Here is a 15,410-nt window from a genome sequence, read left to right as displayed (position 1 = left end):
CCAGAGAGAATTACCGACCTTCGGTTGGAAAACTGACAATCCTATTCAATTAAGTCGAACACACCTGCCATGTGCGGGACTTGTGTTGACAGTCAGATTAGCGATACAGTAGTTAGACTACTTAGACCCATCAAACACCCAGGCTCCCTATAAAGAATAGAGAAATGGCCAAAAAAATAAAGAATACAGAAATGGAGGACCCCATATGAACCCTCATACAATGAAATTCATACTGAAAAGATGGGCTGCTGCCCATGCAAATAATAATAATAAGTTGAAAGTGATAGATACATGTGTTTTAATCAATTTTTAATGAAAAATTAATGTTGATATCAAAAGTTTTTATTATATAAATATATTAGATATAATCAGAAGATTTGAAAACTGAAAGATATTACACATTACGCACAGATAAAATTGGTCTTCTCGATAGCTCTTTAATGTCGATGAAAATGTATGTCCCTCCTACTCACAGACACTTGTCTCTTAAAAACAAAAATTCCTGTAAAACTTAATATAACACAAGGTACTTAACTCGCATTTCTGAAAAATAAAAATTGGTCGCGAGCTTTCGTAACATTTCGATTCCTCGGTTGTCTATCCCACTAAAACTATTTTTGTTACCTTTGTTGTCGGATTCATTCGTAGCAGGCCTCCCATGTGTGTCAACCGTAACTACTTTGTCTTCTCAAAGCCCTTTGGAAATAGAAGTCTCGCAGTAAATGGTGAACTATAATTGTCCCTTTGGTATCTTTCTCTTCTCTTATACATATCTCGCTTTCCGATTGGTCAAATCTTATTGCTAAAAATAAATGTTTTTTTGAGTCATCTAAATTTTATTTGTAAAGTCCAAAAAGAGTCTAAATGACATTGGTGGAATGGGAAAATTTGACACATAACACCTAATTTGTGAACATCATGCATCCTTAGAACATTGTATGGAAAGTAAGAATATTGATCTTATAAATGCGTCTTTTTGTATATTTGCCCCCGGCTATAGTGTTCTGGAAAATAAATCTTATCATGAAGAATTAATGTGGGAACACTTTGTGCACTGCTGCGTAATTGAGTCCATTAGTTTGGCCTTATAAATCTTAAATCAAAACAAAATAGAATACTTAGACATTGTGATAATTATCAAAGAGTTTGTGCATCTTGTAACCGCCATTGTTCCTACTCCACTGATTGGATTTCAATGATAATTTCACTGAATTGTGGAATGAGCAATTAAAACGTTCAGTTGATTTCTATCAAAGGAAGTGCAATTAATACATAAGAAGACAAAACATGCTTTAAATTTTGTCAAAGCCAGGGTTGAATGTGACCGAGTTAAAAAAGAAATCCACAAATGTTTGTTACATATAATGTGAAATATAAAATAGACAAAAAAAATTAAAAAATTAAAAACAATTACATGTGTGTGTATATAATGAACTAAAGTTTCTATTGCAGGTCTAACATTTTGGTACACGATGATTTTCCTTGCTTGTTTTGGAGCATTGTTCATGCTGATATCTGAGATTTGTGTGTTCATCTACCCATGTTATAAAGTCATTACAACACAGAAAATCATCGTTGGAGTTGTTTTGGTTATTTTTTTGCTACTTGGGTGTAAGTAATGATATGAAAGAGGTTTTTGTTCTCTCATCCCTTTTTTGATAGGGGAAAACAATTGCTGCGATCTTTTCAAATCAACGAAAAAACCTTATGAATTACAAACACGGACAAGAGAAATGACAAAACATTTCTGGAAACATGAAATGAACATGGCAATAAATATTTTACGATTTCCATCTTGGTTTCGCAATTCATGAATCAAATGTTTTGGTGCGCCGTTATTTTATGTGTGTATTTGTTCATTCGTTTACCGTATATAAACCCTAATTTCTTTCTACATTTAAGAAGCTTTTAAGTAGATTTCTACCACCAGAAAAATATTAAAACATCTTGTTTAATAACTCCACTGACGCCTGAAGTAATATTCCAAAGTATTCAAGGGCAAGACAACAAATCTTAAGTAATAAAATTAGTATCGTTGCATCTACTGGTTAGTTCTACTAACATCATGAAGCATTCCTCCGACTTAAACTCAGGGGTGAATACAAAGTGATATTTGTGGCTCAGGCACTTTTAAACGATCACCCGACGTTATTGTTGATTTTCCTTAAAAGACTTTTAAAATAAGCATTCTTATATCATATGAAGAACATTATCTCCATGGGTTAGAGTGGGAAAACTATGTTCCGGAAATGTCATATTCACCAACGAGCCAATTTGTTAAAAAGATTTACAAAAATTAAATGTTATAACATGCAAGTTTTGGTATATGTACAGTTAATACATATTTAGAAATTTCCTGTACACATAAACTTACAATGGACCAGAGGAAAACAAACCATTTAAGGTGTATACGCTGGTGTATAAAATTACAGGGAACACAGGAGTAAAACAGCAAGTTTCTTTATTTTAGTTGTTAGTACAGCATCTTTGGTTAATTTCTCAATTTGTTTGAATTTACAACTTTAATATTTTTTTCTTAATTACTTTATACATTTATATTGGTGATAATTATATAGACCATTATTTTTCTTTCAGCTTTCTTCATATTATCAGTTAATGGACTTATGATAGGAGTTGCAGTGGAGTCTGCGTTGACAAAAACAACAGCCAGCCAGGCTTTCAATTATGTGGGATGGACATTTTACTTATGTGGAGTTGGGGGAATAATTTCTCTTGTAACGTCTATTATGTTTATAATTCATCTCTATTTGGCTGTTTACCATTAGTTATATTACATGTACTTTTTTAAATGCGATGTAACAAGTCTGATAAAGCAGCGACATGACAAATCTAACATTCACCTCAAGATATTCGAAGTGGAAAAAATTATAATTGCAATAAAACTCAGTTAAACGTCAGGAATTTTTGGTGAGAGGCGTTTTCAGTACATTAATCTATCTATCAATATTGATAACCTAAGCCCTTTAAACATATGACAATAAAGACAAACCATTTACACCTATCATGTTTATGAAGTCCTTGCAGTATTTCAGAAAAAAACGAAAAGATCGATGGTTGGTACATGAAAAATGTCTACGGTATGAACTGATTGCATGAAATATCTACTCTATAATCTCTTACAATTTGTTGGCGCTACAACTCTTCATATTACATTCATTACAATATACAATGGTTATTTGAGTAGATTAGTGAAAAAAGTACGTGAATAAAAGGAAACAAAGTATTATAATCCGAGGTCAAAATTCTCCTTTGCAACTGGTGAAAAGGTTTATATATTCAGCGATATTCACCGCGGAAAAAGTGTACATTTTTTTTAGTTTGGAAATTCCTCTATTTACATCGTCCGATCAAAACAATCTGTATATTCACAACTGAACAAATATGATTTCAGTTGGCACCGCTGTTGCGTATGTGAAGAAACAATGTTTTACAATGAAAAATAGGAACAAAGAAAAACAGTCATTCAATATACAGTAAGCTAAAGATCAGATCCGTTCATGTTTTGAAGAAGGAAGGAAGCATAAATGCACAAACTTAAAACAACAAATCAGAGACAATCACCCCCCCCCCCCCCCTTCCCCCCAAAAAAAACAAACAAAAACCCCCAGAAAATGACACTGTTGTCTTGGGTGCACTTATTAATTGAACAATTTGTTCTTGATACAACAAAAGGATCTTTTCAAAAACGGTTATTTAGGCGAAGTGAGTATGATTTTTTCTTCAAAAAATTAATTACACATCAAAGACAATGATTGTATGATATCTACTTTCGATAGGGTTTTTTTTATAATGAATAAAAGAATAAACAAGAATGTGTCCTTAGTACACGGATGCCCTACTCGCACTATCATTGTCTATGTTCAGTGGACCGTGAAATTGGGGTCAAAATTCTAATTTGAAAGATAATCTCATAGGGAACATGTGTACTAAGTTTCAAGTTGATTGGACTTCAACTTCATCAAAAACTACCTTGACCAAAAACTTTAACCTGAAGCGACAAAAAACTTCAACCTGAAGCGGGACGGACGGACGAACGAACGGACACACAGACCGAAAAATATAACGCCCCGCTACTACCGTAGGTGGGGCATAACAAAGTCGTGGGATGTATGTCAATGAGACACAATAAAATAAAATTCCAAAAAATGAAGGCCTCATCATTATGTAAAAATAGGCTCCTGTGTTTTGTTTGAAGATACTCCACGCTCATTTTCTTCTATGGATATGCAAACTTTGGTTCTTCTATGTTGCAAGTTCTTGTGAATTAAAAAGATGACCGAACAGCTTCAATTATGCTGAGTTGAAACAGATAACTCTTTTGTCGACAATTGTTTGATGTCGTATGAATGTAATAACAGTAAACCAAAAAAAAATCACAATGGAAGCTTGAAAAGTTAACAAAATCTGGTGAACATCAATTTCAGCCGGATTAAATTTTTTGCTGTCGCATGCAAATTAAAGTGATTCAACGTAATGAACTGTCCCTGCTATTTATGACAGGATGTCTTACTGTAAACAACAAGTGAGATATAAGAAGATGTGGTATGAGTGCCAATGAGACAACTCTCCATCCAAGTCAAAATTTATAAAAGTAAACCATTATAGGTCAAAGTACGGTCTTCAACACAGAGCCTTGGCTCACACCGAACAGCAAGCTATAAAGGGCCCCAAAAATTACTAGTGTAAAACCATTCAAACGGGAAAACCAGCGGTCTAATCTATATAAAAACGAGAAACGAGAAACACTTATGAACCACATCAACAAACGACAACTACTGTACATCAGATTCCTGACTTAGGACAGGTGCAAACAATTGAAGCGGGTTTAAACGTTTTAATGGTACCAAACCTTCACCCTTTTTCTGAAACAGAAGTGTAACATCACAACATAGAAAGACACTATAAAATATCAACTGAAATTGCTTAACTCAATCAAAGGACATATGACAGGATGTCTTAATGTAAACAACAAGTGAGACAACGATCTTGTGACAGGATGTCTAACTGTAAACAACAAGTGAGACAACGATCTTGTGACAGGAGGTCTAACTGTAAACAACAAGTGAGACAACGATCTTATGACAGGATGTCTTACTGTAAACAACAAGTGAGACAACGATCTTGTGACAGGATGTCTTACTGTAAACAACAAGTGAGACAACGATCTTGTGACAGGATGTCTAACTGTAAACAACAAGTGAGACAACGATCTTGTGACAGGATGTCTTACTGTAATCAACAAGTGAGACAACGATCTTGTGACAGGATGTCTTACTGTAAACAACAAGTGAGACAACGATCTTGTGACAGGATGTCTTACTGTAAACAACAAGTGAGACAACGATCTTGTGACAGGATGTCTAACTGTAAACAACAAGTGAGACAACGATCTTGTGACAAGGATGTCTTACTGTAAACAACAAGTGAGACAACGATCTTGTGACAGGATGTCTTACTGTAAACAACAAGTGAGACAACAATCTTATGACAGGATGTCTTACTGTAAACAACAAGTGAGACAACGATCTTGTGACAGAATGTCTAACTGTAAACAACAAGAATGACAACGATCTTATGACAGGATGTCTTACTGTAAACAACAAGTGAGACAACGATCTTGTGACAGGATGTCTTACTGTAAACAACAAGTGAGACAACGATCTTGTGACAGGATGTCTTACTGTAAACAACAAGTGAGACAACGATCTTGTGACAGGATGTCTAATTGTAAACAACAAGTGAGACAACGATCTTGTGACAGGATGTCTTACTCTAAAGAACAAGTGAGACAACGATCTTGTGACAGGATGTCTTACTGTAAACAACAAGTGAGACAACGATCTTATGACAGGATGTCTAACTGTAAACAACAAGAATGACAACGATCTTAAGACAGGATGTCTTACTGTAAACAACAAGTGAGACAACGATCGGGTGACAGGATGTCTAACTGTTAACAACAAGTGAGACAACGATCTTATGACAGGATGTCTTTCTGTAAACTTCTGTATTTTACTGACAAGTCTATTTTAATCATCAACAATGATGATGTCGCATAACAGCAAATCATGTGAAAATGACAAATTGGTTTGACTAGATTCCAGCTGGGTTTCAGTTTTAATCATCAGAATCGATATATATATATATATATATATATATATAATAAACATTACCATTGCTCTAGGGATTCAAAGGATACACGTTCTAGGATTGAATCAATGTCTTGTCTCGAGATGATTTTCCATATTATTGGTTTACACTATGTTTATGTGACTATTAATAACAGGCAAATGTACAGATATAAAGACTGCATTGAAGAACTTCATACCATGATATTATCAATAATATTAAACAAAATTTACCTTTCATTTGATTTGGATCTAAAGGGTGAAAAAAATATAGAAAATTATTTATCCCTATGTGATACCATGAATGTATATCACAGCGTCATGACCAAAGAAAGTGAAGCATAACAAAATGGTCAAGATGGTTGGTTACCTATCAATTGAAATGCAGGTCCAATACTAAGTATTTTTTTACCAGCATTCTATATGCTGCCATTTCTATTTTTCTGGATAGAAATCACTGTAGCATATCAATAACAAGAGTGCACACGCTACTAATCATTGATATTATGTTGATAGTCCTAAATATAAAGCTTTATTACAACTGTCACATAAACTTAACATTAACCAAGTAAACTAAACATTGACCAATGAACCATGAAAATGAGCTCAAGGTCAGATGAACCATGCTAGGCAGGCATGTACAGCTAACAATTCTTCCATACAACAAATATAGTTGATCTATTGCTTATAGTTTAAGAAAAACAGACCAAAACACAAAGACTTAACACTGAGCAATGGACCTTGAAAATGAGGTCAAGGTAAAAAAAAACCTGCGTGACTGACAAATATATCATTAAATATTTCCATACACCAAATAAAGTTGAACTATTGCATATAGTATTAGAAAAAAAGACCAAAACTCAAAAACTTAACTTTGACCACTGAACCATGAAAATGAGGTCAAGGTCAGATGACATCTGGCAGCTAGACATGTACACCTTACAATCATTCCATACACCAAATATAGTAGACCTATTGCATACAGTATAAGAAAAACAGACCAAAACACAAAAACTAAACTATAACCACTGAACCATGAAAATGAGGTCAAGGTCAGATGACACCTGCCAGTTGGACATGTACACCTTACAGTCCTTCCATACACCGAATATACTAGACCTATTGCTTATAGTATCCGATATATGGACTTGACCACCAAAACTTAACCTTGTTCACTGATCCATGAAATGAGGTCGAGGTCAAGTTAAAACTGTCTGACCGGCATGAGGACCTTGCAAGGTATGCACATACCAAATATAGTTATCCTATTACTTATAATAAGAGAGAATTCAACATTACAAAAAATCTTAACTGTTTTTTCAAGTAGTCACTGAACCATGAAAATGAGGTAAAGGACATTGGATCACTATCCCTATGTCGAGCTTTCTGCGACAAAGGTCGCAGGCTCGACAAAAACGTTAGTTTGATGATTTCGTCCTGAACACGCATGAACTATTCGTACTTATATATGCTCGTCCTGATATGTGGAACCGGAAAACCATTTTACTAAATCTTACCGCAGTTATTTGAAAATTGCTCATCTTGTATTAATTAAATGGGACAAATTAACCCGAATATGTTCAATATCAATATTTTTTTTTTAATTATATTTTCTTTTGACTGCTGTAAGCTGTTGCCTTTTTAAAATGAATTATTTGAACAAAAAATTTGATTATTTTACAAATTCTTTGAATTAAGTCAGTAAATCTGTAAACAAAAAATTGTAATTATTCCGGGGATTTTAATAATCCCTAGTCACTTACATGGATTTTATAAAATCACAAATCAGTTCAGAGATTTTACAAAACTTCTGAAATTTCAGGGATTTTACACATTTACTATAACATATATATATATATCTAAACATGGCTTGCGACAACTTTAGGACAGACGTTCTCCATTGGATAACCCATGGTTAAACAGGGCTAATATCATAATATTGGTGCCACGATATCTCAATAGCATGAGTTCGAATCCCTGCCAGGGAAGAACAAAAAATTTGCGGAAATCTCACATTGTTGGGCTGTTGTTTAGACGAATTATATGTATTATATATATATATATATATATATATATATATTAAATGACTGAATAATAGCCAACGATAAATCTTACGGGGCTATGGATCATATAATTATGATACAGTACACTACAAAATATAATATATAACCAGTCTAAAAGGGTACAACATCACCAAAAAATAATAATAAAATGAACAAATGTAACTATAAATATTTCGGATAACAGATATCCTTCATCAGTATGATCATGATGTAAAATGAATCTTATCAGCCTATTCTGATTATAAAACTATAGCAATCTTAAATTCTATACAAAAAAATACAGTTTTACCAGAACATCATAAGAGACGCTAGTACAATTCTAAAATTTCCAAACACGGCGCAACGACATACATGTACCTAAAATAAAAATAGTAATAATATTCGATATGAGCTTGTACAACTTTAAAATTCCAAAGGTGACGACAGTTAAGCTTTTACAACAACTGCGTGGAAATACATTCCCAATAAACAGCACTGACCGATCTAAGCTTGTATAATATTTCAAATTTGACAACGGTAGCGTAATTAAAATAGAGGCTGCGTATTTAAACACCCCAAATAAATAGCAGTTTCATAATGATAAGAAAAATAATTGAACGTGACTGCGTACTTTTACATCCATCCCAAATGGGTAGAACCCTGTAATTAAAACTAGTATAATAAAAAAATTCCTAAAAAATGTAGGAGTCTAGTACAGAAGCCGGAATCATTGGAAACAAGTGATGGCAGGAAAATAAGTGATGGCAGGAAAATGAGTGATGGAAGGGAAAATGAGTGAAACATTCTGTGTTTTTTCATTTATGCCCTCTGAGGAAACTGTCCTTAGCTTTCTTATCCAAAACCTTTCCCGAGCAAGTCTGTCGGCCCTTGACCAACCCTCGTTGTGGTCTATGATTGTGATGGTAAGGTTTTTGAGATCAGCTTGGGCGTGCCCAGGTGATCTCAAATGACGATTTACGGGGAGGTCGGGCTTGTAGGTGTAGTCACTTCGATGACCATTCATGCGTTTGTTGAATGGCTGTTCTTTCTCGCCAACATACTGCATGCCACATCGACACTCAAGAAGGTATACAACATTTTGGGTGTTGCAAGTTACATTACAAAATATAGTGTACACAGACCCAGTGGAGTGGCAAGTAAATGTTTGAGTATTTAGTATTTGTTGGCAAGTCAGACATCGTCTGTTACCACACGACTTGCACCATCCTACAGTTGAACTGCTTTTATTAGAGGAGACGTCAGCTCTCACAAATAAGTCTTTAAGACTTGCCTGTCTTCGAAAAGCTAAGACAGGAGGATTGGGAAAGATCTTGGATAATTTTGGGTGCTTGGCAATAACTTGACAATTAGCACGGATCAAACGTGAAAGGTTAGTAAAGGCAGGATTGTATGTTAAAACAAACGGAACTATTATACTGCGACTCTTCTGTTTGTACTGTAACAGGTCATTGCGGCTGTTATTGTTGGCACGCGCAAACCCCTCATCTGTGTCCCATTTTTTATAACCTCGTTTGGTCAAAAATCTGCGAAGTTCCTGTAACCGTTTAGTAACTGCCTCCTCAGAGGAGCAAATCTTCCTTATTCTGAGAGCTTGACTGTACGGGATACTTTTTGTACAGTGTTTGGGTGACAGCTTTGGGGAGAAAGGTACTGATGTTTATCTGTAGGTTTACAGTAGAGGTCTGTTGATATGACACTGTCCTTTATAGATGTAGTAGTGTCTAAGAAAGATATTTTAGAGTCGGAAATTTCACATGTAAATTTAATTGACTGGTGGGCGTTGTTTGCATGACTGATAAAATCGTCCAATTTTTGTTGGGATTCAATCCATTTCATATCAACATCATCGATGAAACAGAACCAAGACAGAGGTTTGGATAAAGATGTTGAAATAATTTGTTTCTCTAATTTGCCCATGAAAATATTGGCGGAAGACGGTGCCATTTTCGTCCCCATCGCTGTCCCGTTTATCTGTAGTCAATGTTCACTATTAAAGGCGAAATTGTTGCATTTTAGAACCAGAGTAAGCAGCTGGACTAAACATTCGGTAGGTGGTTCTAAAGGTTTGCGCGAGTCCTATATTTCTTTACACGATTGTATTCCGTCATCATGAGTTATGTTGGTATATAGTGAGGTGACATCTAAAGTGACAAGGAGGGTTTCCGGAGGAAGAGGGTTCATGGATTCCATTTTACGAAGATAATCTGTAGTGTCTTGAATGTGAGAAGGAGATTTTCTACATGAGATCTTAAATGAAAGTCTACGAATTCCGAGATTTTCTCAGTCGGGTGACCGTTTGCGGATACAATGGGTCTACCAGGGTTATTAACCTTGTGTATTTTGGGAAGAAGATACAATCGACCAGGGTGGCGTTCTCTGGTTTTAAATATCCGATTGTATCCTCATCTATGTGACCGTCATTGTGCATGTTTTGTAATGCAGTAATAATTCTGGAACTAAACTCGGAAGTAGGGTCATAGTCAAGCTTCTTATAAAATCTCTCATTAGAGAGCTGACGCTCTGCTTCCGCGATGTAGTTAGCTTTGTCCAGTTCCCTTGTCTGCTGGTTTTATCACAATATCATCTCGGTTTCGCAGCGATTGTATGGCTTTTTTTTCGTCAGAAGAGGTGTTATAAAACGACGATTACTTGTTGCTAGCTAGATGAACAACATCCGATTTTATTTTGTCGATAACATCTTCCAGTGTAGCAGATTTGCTTGGTTTTGGAATCCATGAACTCTTCTTTTTAAAATGCGGAATTCTGATTTTTTCCTCAGATTCAGACGTGTCTGAGTCTCCCTCATTATCCTTGTTACCAAAGTATTCTTTAATTCTGAGGGTTCTGGCAAAGTTATTGAGGTCATCTTCCAGTTCCATATTATCTATGTTCTTGGGAGTAGGGCAAAAATTCAAACCCTTAGATAGAACTTTTATTTCATCCTCAGTTAAAGAGACTGTTGACAAATTAACAACCGTGTTATTGGGATTGACCGGAATTTGACTTTGTCTTCAAAATCTACGGTTGCGAGGCTTTTTAGTTGAATTTTTTGAAGGTCAGCCTCTGTTTAAAGGGTGGTTAATTTGCACACCATCACGTTTAAATTTGTTTATCTGCTTGACGTGAAGCTTATGTGATTCAATACGTTTGATATCACTAAGACGTACTTGAATTTCTTCAAGTTCAAGCCTCTGTTTTAATTACTCAGATTATAGCTAGATCTGCGTCAACAAAGGAGAAGGGTCGGTAAGGGGTAATTTCGGCCTAAATTTTGAAGTACATCTCATGAATGATTTTTGACATATTTCAAACACTTAAGTGTCTACTTTAGTTGATTCAATTAGTTAATGTTAAAGATTTGAACTGATTTGGTCATTAAAGACGCTCAAATCCAAGCTGAAATATGAAAAATATATCAAATATGACATAAAACGTCACTTGTCTGAGGGTTTTTTGTCTAAAATGGAAGTGGCTGCATTCGTGTTCAGACTCAACATTCATATATGTTATGTATTATCATTAAATACAACACATATTTAAATATCAAGACTTAACACAAGTGCTGCCACTTCAATTTTAGACAAAAACCGTCTGAAAATTAGCACAAATGCTAAAATTGTGAAAATCAGTATTGTTGTATGCAATAAATAATGATGCTTGTACCTGATGCATGTCCATTGTATTGTCAAAAACAGACCAAATTTATGTAACAAAAGTATTCTACTTTCCAATAAATAGCTAAAAGTTTTCAGTTTGAACAACTTTGTAAAATGCTCCATTTTGGGGCCAAAAAGGGGTCTTACCGATCCTACTCCTTTATGTTCTTTTCCTCAGCGGGATTTGAACCCCTGCCTCTGTGACATCGTGGCAAAACAGCCTGCACTGTGTCAAGCGCCCTAGACCACTGGACCTACTAGGCTATAGCAGGGGTTCGAATCCCGCTGATGGAAGAATAAAAATTTGAGCATGTGATAGAATTATGGGATCGGGAATTGCACATAATCCTTTGCTTTTTACATTTAAACAAGGAATTATTTGAATCTGAAATAATTCAAATTCTGGAAAATTGATGAGAAATGTATGATGAAAACTAACCCAACTTTAGCGCATGGCTAAGGTTCAAATTACTTTCACTGATATTTCAGTATGAAATAACTAACCCCGTAGCATGCATGACTAACCCTCCTTAATTGGGTTAGTTTTTATCATACATTTCTTATCAATTTTCCAGAGTTCAAAATTATTCCAGAATGCTGCACCCCCTTTGCATTTACATGAAAGAAACCCCTGACCACCAGTTTTTAAAAGCTTTTAAGCTGCTTCACGTAACGAAAGATGAAGCCCATGAACCGTTGCTGCGAATAAACGTGTGTCTTTAACAGCTTCAATTTGAATTCTAGACAAATATCCTATAAAAAATCCTACAGCTGTTCCAATGCGGTACAAACAATCCTTGGTGAACACATGGTTGTGCTTTCATATATTATTCTGGACTAGGTTCAATATTTCTTGGACAAATTTATCCTGCTGATTAATAATGCTGGCCCTGTTTACAATATATCAACAAATGTGTAAACGACCAAAATAGTGTTCACAAACACCGGGGATATATACCTTTGAAAATTTATTAAAACAATTGACCCCAAATAATGAATATTCCAAAAGTGTTCAAGAAGAGTTGAATGCAAAACTGTTTTCCTTAATCCAATTAAATTTATTACTGTTAAAAATATAACAAAGGCCATCTTTTGTATCATGTTAAATTATCATATATCCTTTGTACAAGTTATAAGTGAATTTCAGTCAAATTTTGTACAAATTGTAATTTGAACAAGAGTTTTTTGGACAAATCATATTTTTTTATTTTTTGGTGGAGCAAATGCGTTTTATTCGTACGGCCTGGCTGTAGGGAATGCTCTTGGTGCAATGCTGTAAATATGATTCCATCCTTCACTAGCGTATCAGTGTCAAAAAATGTGATCTTTAGAGTCAGAGTTTTTATAAGTGAATTTTATTGAGGGATGGGCATCGTTGGCACGTTGAATGAACACGTCGACTTTTTGTTCAGTATTATCCCACTTCATGTCAATATCGTCGATGAATCGGAACCAAGAGGGAAATTGATAAACAGAAGAATTGAGAATTTGCTGTTCTATTTTGTCCATAAAAATATTGACATAAGTCGGGGCCATCTTTGTTCCCATTGCTGTTCCATCAACCTGGAGAAAGTGTTCACCATTGAATGTGAAGTTATTGCATTTCAATACCAAAGTTAGAAGCTGGACTAGACATTCAGTTGAAGGGTGTGCAAGAGTTCCAGACTTCCCTGCAGGCTTCAATACCATCGTCATGCGGGAGATTAGTAATAGAGAGAGGTAACAACAAGCGAGACAAGGATTGTTTCAGATGGGAGAGGGTTCAAGTATTCCATTTTATTAAGATAGTGTGTTGTATCTTGTATATAGGATGGTACATTATCTACATGTGGTCTTAAATGAAAGTCAATAAATTCTGATATTTTCTCTGTAGGGTGGTCATTGGTAGAAACAATGGGTCTACCTGGATTATTGACATTTGTGTATTTTGGACAGAAGATAGAAACGCCCCGGCTTTGATTTTTCAGGTTTTAGATATTTAAATCACATATGATTTTCAAGTTTGTGGTGACCTCTTTGTTGAATTGAGGGGTTTGGTCAGAGTTTAATTTCTTATAAAATATTTCATCAGAAAGTTGACGTTCTGCCTCTTGAATGTAATAACATTTGTCCATAACAGCGCCGTCTTTATCTGCTGGTTTTATTAAGTTGTCTCTGCTTTTAAGCAACCGAACAGTTCATTTTCTTCAGACGATACATTGTTGAATGTTTGGGAAGTGGCGGTGGACACAACTATTTACACCACTGGGTCGATGCCACTGCTGGTGGACGTTTCGTCTCCGATGGTATCACCAGCCCAGTAGTCAGCACTTCGGTGTTGACATGAATATCAATTATATGGTCATTTTAATAAATTTCCTGTTGACAAAACTTCAAATTTTTCGAAAAACTAAGGATTTTCTCATCTCAGGAATAGATTACCTTAGCCCTATTTGGCACAACTTTTTGGAATTTTGGGTCATCAATGCTCTTCAACTTTGTACTTGTTTGGCTTTATAACTATTTTGATCTGAGCGTCACTGATGAGTCTTATGTAGACGAAACGCGCGTCTGGCGTATTAAAGTATAATCCTGGTACCTTTGATAACTATTTAGGAATCCATGAACTTTTTTTCCTGAATCTTATATATATATATAATAAAAACTATAATACAAGTTTCCATACGTTTCGGCCATTACGAACCTTTTCATTGGAATTAAATATCTACATTAAAACAACGATTACATCGCTTGGATACATTACGTTACGCTGACAGCCCACCAGCAGCAGTATCGACCCAGTGCTGTAAAAATGAAAACAACACTTTATAAATGTCATGCTTGTGTTGACATGAATTATCATTATAAGTGGTCATATCTACATGTATAAACTAACTGTTTACAGATCTTTCAATTGTTTAAAATACTAAGGATTTTCTACCCAAGAAATATACCTTAGCAGTATTTGCAAAACATTTCAGAATTTTGGGTCATCAATGCTCTTCAACTTCGTACTTTATTTGGCCTTTTAATTTATTTTTTTTGATTCAAGCCTCTCTGATTAGTGCTTTGTAAACGAAATGCGTGTCTGTCTCACAAAATTTTAAGCCTGATGAATTTATGATACTGTTTTATGATATTTTGGTCAAGTGGTAATTTAGTATTTTTTTTTCTGGTAAATTTTTAATCATGAACTAGGCGCGTTCAGTTATCAAAAGGAAAAAAAATGTCAACTTTGGAAGTGAAATAAGGGTAAACCGTTTGGTTGACTGATTCGATCAACAAAAACTCATTCTTATACAGGTAAAAACGATGATTAACATATTTGTTTAACCTATAATATGAAATCAAACAGACCTAGAAAAATCCAATTGCACGAGTTCGCTATCTATTTATATCTATATTTATGTTTATATCGGGTTAAATGACCGTCGGCAGTCTTCGGAGATCATCTCGGTGGTTAATTAGATGGCGTCTAAACTAAAATACACACGAAATGTTGATACATATTATCGTGCTCATGCATCGTAAATTGTTTATTTTAGACTTTTTATAATTTGGAT

Source organism: Mytilus californianus, unplaced genomic scaffold, assembly GCF_021869535.1.
Source record: "Mytilus californianus isolate M0D057914Y unplaced genomic scaffold, xbMytCali1.0.p SCAF_16, whole genome shotgun sequence".
Classification (NCBI taxonomy): Eukaryota; Metazoa; Mollusca; class Bivalvia; order Mytilida; family Mytilidae; genus Mytilus; species Mytilus californianus.
The sequence above is the reverse complement of the archived record's forward strand: the minus strand, read 5'-3'. Positions refer to the sequence as shown.